Genomic DNA, 6,000 nt, shown 5'->3' on the forward strand with positions numbered 1-6,000 from the left:
CAGTCAACAGCATAAAACCAACACCAATACTGTGACATCTCTAGACACATCCTTTAAAATGCCTGGAAGCTTCCAAATACCCTTGGGGGAGTCCAGTCACCATGTAAAGACTAAGTATGTGTTATGGAAGGAGGAGATGCCGACAGGGAGAAGGAGAAAGGAGAGAAGAGAAGAGAGAGACAAACTGGTAGATGGGCCAAGTATGCAGAGAAATTCTGTACAGAGAAAGAAGCATCCTTAAAACTCCATCCCAGTCTGGCTGCTGGATGAACGAGTCAAGCTGTGAGTGATACCAGCTCATGCCAGTCAGAGCAGAAGAAACACCCAGCTGAACCCCACCTAACCTTTCCACTGTGAAACACTTGAAGTCATTTAGTTAAGAGGTGGTTTATTACAAGATAATAGAGATTTGAAGCTGCTGATGCCATTATGTCTAGGTCATGAATTGGGACAGATACATTGTAGCCATTGGACCAATCTGTTTGTAACTTGGTTTTGTAAATGAACTTTTATTGGAACACAGTCAAGTTTATGTTTCAAAACACTGCTGGCTTGCTTTCACACTATGTAACAGCGTTGAGTAATTGCAACCCCAAACTATACAATGTCTCCCCTAAAGCAAATGGCAGCAACAGGATTTGAATTCAGGCTCTTTGCACTATTACACTCCAACCATAGGTAAAGCACAGGGTATTTTCCATCCTGCCTGTCTTGGTTTTCCTAAGTAGAACTATTGCTGACTATACAGTAGCTATTCTCAAAACAGAACTCCCCCAAGCTGGCAGAACAAAACTGTAAGCTGATTCATATGCAAACTTTTCCTCACTCCAACCCACTGAGTCAGAATTCTTGGGGCTCAGCCTGGAATTTTCAAGCATCCTCAGAGAGTCCTGACACATGCCTAGGTGTGAGGACCCTGTGGTAGCTTTCTTTTGGAATAGACTTATCATCTGGAATGCTATAGGTGTACCACAGAGAGGAGTTGGGGACTATGTGTGTTTTTGCTGGCTTTGAAAGCCAGCACAGCTCATGTACCTTTAGCTGTAAGGACAAGTCTAGTGTCTTCTTTAGAAACATCTCCGTTTTCCCTCTGCGTCTCATCACAGCCCCAAGTTGCTTTTTGGTCTGGTTGTGAACCTTGCTTTTGTCCAAAGCCCAGTTGCCATCTGACAGATCACAAGCTAAGGTGCACAGAAGAACACATATTAAATGACACTTGTAAAGTTTAAGATGAGAAAATAGGCAACATGACCTCACAGTGGCTGCTCTTTGGAGGATGGATATAAAGTGGGAAATGATGGCAGAGAACGTTCTGGAATTGTGCAACGCTGATAGAAGTTGTCAAGGTGTTAATGGGTGTAAAATAACATCACAATGAATATACACATTAGCATATGCTAACGCCTTTTTACCTTGGTGAAAATTAATCTTCTAATATAAACATAAGAAAAACTCAATAATGAATGAGCCAAATGTGGGTAAACACACAAACATGCCCAGTGTTGCATGTTTTGATACCTAGGGAAGTGTCTGGGGTGGTGAAGCTGGTTTATACCTGGTTAAGGAAGTATGAGGTAGTATTTCCTGGCTTATCTGCAAACATGTCTACAAATACATATCCCAATGTTAGACATAAGCACTTTCAAGGGAACCACTTCTAAGGCAATTGCATCCCACTGTTATCAGCCAATTAACAAGAAGGAGATAATTCCTCACTCCTACGTGGGCAGGTAGAGCAATGTAAAGGCAGTTAATTAACACCCATCCTTTTAAATGCTCTAATTAATCTAGTCAGGCAAGAGCAGTCTATTCAGAATACATCGAAGGCTGTGTGTCCCCCAAATTTCATTTTTCTGCCACACCAATAAATAATTGAAGCCCACAGCTTCCATTTATCCTATTCATCCCCCTGCTTTGATGCCACTCGGCTTTGAAGTGCCATTGCTAATAGAGGCAGAAAGCTATTTATCTATCTCGTTAATAGACTCATGAATATTTTCTTCCCTATTTCTAGCCAGCACTTGCATGTTCTTGACATTTCGGGTTTCTCTCCCAAGTTGTTTTCCTCCTTTTTCTCCCTCCCTCTTTTCCTTCTTTGTTTCTTTCATCTTTCTGTGTGTGTGTGTGTGTGTGTGTGTGTGTATTCATGTGGGTGAACACACCACGGTGGAGGTGTAGAGGTTGGAGGACAACCTTGGGTGTTGATGCTCACCTTCAACCTGTTCAAGACTGAATCTCGAGTTCACCACTGCGCCCGGCTCACTGGCCTGGCAGCCTCTGTGGAATCACTTGTCTCTGCTTCCATATCATTGTAGACGTGCTGGGACTGCCTTTATGAGGGCCCCGGGGGTGTCACTCAGGCCTGTATGCTTGTGTGGCAAGTACTTCCCCCCCTAGGCCGTCTTCCTAGCACCAAGTCATTCTTTAGTCTCCTCTTAGTCAGTATAGAGGTTTAGTTACTATATACATCACTTGAGGGTTTATCAATAGTAATGAGTGCTTCTAGGAGTTTGCCTTAAAATCACCCCTGGCAGCATACCTGAAATGGAGATTCTAGGGTCCCATCTTTCTTTCCTTTCTCTTCCTGTGATGGCAATTAAAAAAGAAGTACTGTTAGGTCTAAACTCTGCAATTTAACTGTTTCATCCTCTCGTGCCCATTCTCTTGTGGTTTGGAGCCAGATAATCTCCCTTGGAGAAATGCTGCTTGGGTAGAAACTGAAATCTTCAGTAGTTTTTGCCTCCTTAGGAAGTAAAATCTAAGAAATAGTAAGATAACATCCCATGAAATGTGAACCACCCACTGGAGTCTCTGAATTCCATCTCAAGCTATGAACAGTTAAGAATGAAACAAGAGGCAAAAATAGTGAGCTACAATATCCTCCTACTTACTAATAAGGGCAAGTCTATAAAGAAACAACCAACCAGTCAGTCAAACAAACAATGGGTTGCCTGTGACCCATCACAGTGCCAGGTGTAGGATTATTCTCTATGTGTGATTTAGTGAGGCACTCACAGAGGGCAGCATCCCGAGAGATTTCAAAAATTGCAAATGTTGTCTAGATGCATCCATGCTGTCCCTATTGATTGACAGAATTGTGTGTGGGGTGTGGGGGGCGGTGATGGTGCCCCAGTGATAGAATTCTGTGTGAGGATATGAGGGTCAGAGGGACACATCTGGATCTTCTCAATTATCTGTCTTTATTCTCTGAGACAAGGTCTGCCACTGAATCTGAAACATCACTTCTGGGCTAGGCTGGCAGCAGCAAGCCCCAGCAATCCTCCTGCCTCTGCCCTCCACCCCAGTGCTGGGATTCCAGGTACAGTTTTTCACTAGGCACTGAGGATCTGAAATCAGGACATCATGTTTGCACAAGTGCTTTTACCCATTCAGCCATCTCTCCAGTCTGATTTTTATTTTTCTTTGAAAGTCTGAGTGCTATTTAATTATGTATATATGTATATATACACTGTATTTTCTTTACTCATTCATATACTGTTGGGCACTTAGTTTGATTTTATTAGTAGAGTAACAATAGTCACTAATACTGTATATTTCAAAATAATTAAGAGAACAAATTTCAAATGCATCACCAGTGTGAGTGTGTTGGTTTGAATGAGATGCCTCCCTGTTAAATCTCAGCCATTTGAATATTTACTTTTTAGTGGCTGGAACTGTTTGGGAAGGATTAGGAGGCGTGGCCTTGGAGGAGGTGTGTCATTTGGGGGTTAGGTTTGAGATCTCAAAAGACTCCTACCTTTCTTAGTGTGCTTCTCTTCTGCTTCCTACTTACAGACCAAGATGTGAGCTCTCAGCTCTTCCTGCCACCATGCTTTTGCTCCATAAGCCCAACTAAACACACACACACACACACACACGCATGCATGCACGCACGCACGTACGCACACATGCACGTGTATCGTTTTTAAGAGGTATAGTTTCTCTGCACAGTTCTGGATATCCTAGAATGAGCTCTGTAGACCAGGTTGGCTTCAAACTCGAAGATCTGCCTCCCTTTGCATCCCGAGGACTGGGATTAATGGCATGCATTACCACTCCTGGCATAAACATCTTCTTTTAGAAGTTGCCTTGGCTATGGTATTTTATCATGGCAAAGGAAAAGAAACTAACGTAGTCAGGTATTTAGTATTTTATATAGATGTTTCAAAACATCACATGATCATTTATGAATGTAATATTGTGGTTAATGTTTAAAAACAAAACACACACACACGTGATATACTTCATGAGTTCCCTTTCTTGATGTTGGTGAAATTAGGGTTCCCTTTTTGGCTTCTTAGTCTCATTAATCAGATAATTTATGAATGGACTAAAATGGAAGCATAAGGATAATTTTATTAGAGTTTGAAAGAGAAACCCCAGAGCAGACAAAATGTGAATCTCTGCAGCTTCTTGGAGGAGGAGGAGGAAGAGGGAGAGGAAGAGGAGGAGAAGGGGAGGGGGAGGGAAGGAAAAAGCCACTGAAGCTTGCATGGAAGGCAGACATGTAGCGTGCAAATAGCCACATGTAGGGAAGGGAAGCCTTTGAGGAAGGAAAGAAATGCAATGCAGGGGAAAGCGTTCAGGAATCATTAGAAAGGAGAAGAAAAGGAACAGTGCCATGGGAGAATTGTTCACGTTGCCCCTCTGTTGTGCTAATAAAGTTCATCTTGAGTCAGAGGGTGGAGCTAGCTGTGCGGGTTTTGGAGGACTGAGGACATATATAGAGACACATAATAGAGAGGGGCTTAGAAAGATGCGGGGCTGTTTAAACGGAGGAAGAGACAGAAAGAAGGTCACTACTTGTCACTTCTCTGATCAATCATGTTTTAACCCCGTACATATCTGACTTCCGGGTTTTTAATAATAATAGAATAATTTAGATAATTGTTGAATCTAGAGGCCAATGGGGGGCATTATTAAGCCATGAAACGCTGGTAAACCTGCCTCCTCTCTGCTTCCACGGCACTGGCTTTGTCTCTGTCACCACAGGCCCTCTGCACTAGCCTGGGTTTTTTTCTGTTGCAGTCTCTCTGTAGCAGCCTCCAGCTGTTGCCTGCCCCGGCCTCAGATGCTGCTGGGTTTAGAACCTACTGACTATTGCATTTTGAAACTGAAGAGGAGCAGCCCAAGGTTATCAGAAAACCAACCTTAGTTTATCTAGTTTTCATACAAGAATGATTACCACATGGCAGGTGCCCCCATGGCTGTGCAAAAGTTGACAGGGATCCTGTAGAAATTTTACACTTGAGGATATTTAAAGAAGCTGTTGCTTCAAATGGTATGTGTAGACTCTATGTGAAGGAGACGTTACATTCATGTGCAACTCAGAACATAATCATCCCACAAGACTGGAAAGATTTAGCTGCAATAATAGTGGAAGGTGGCCCTCAGTTACAGTAGGAAATATGGCAGAAAGAGGAAGTTAGGGTCGTAAAGCAAGAGGTAGGGCTAGAGATATGGAAATTTCCCAAGATCAGCCTCTTGGTCAAGTTCAGTAGGCTGATTTGCAAAGACAGTTTAAAATTGATAATCACACTTTGATGTTATGTAGTATTGCTATACCGAATCTTTGGAACAGGCTTGAGAAATCAAAAGAGAGGACTGGGTCAGTTACTAAAATTATACAAGACCCCAGAGAAACCTTCATTGATTTACTTCAGCTGTAAATAGGATGATACCAGGTCCAGAACTTAGACAAATATCAATTGCATCTTTGGCTTTGGAAAATGCTAACTCAAAATGCAAAAGGGTGATTAGGACTTTAGAGGCAAGCTTGGCACCAATAGATGAATAGATTAGAAGTGCAGCTGACATTTAATGTCACGCTTTTGATGCTGCATAGGAAGCAGAAGCAATTTCTAGATATTTTAAGGAAAATCAAAATGTTAGATGCTCAATTGTGGTAAACAAGGTCATCTGAAAATGTATTGTAGGCAAGATGTCTTTAGAAATAATGTTTTTTCTTCTAGAGATAATCCAAACAAAAGGTCCCAGCCT

This window comes from Mesocricetus auratus, unplaced genomic scaffold (genome assembly GCF_017639785.1).
Source record: "Mesocricetus auratus isolate SY011 unplaced genomic scaffold, BCM_Maur_2.0 Super-Scaffold_4256, whole genome shotgun sequence".
NCBI lineage: Eukaryota > Metazoa > Chordata > Mammalia > Rodentia > Cricetidae > Mesocricetus > Mesocricetus auratus.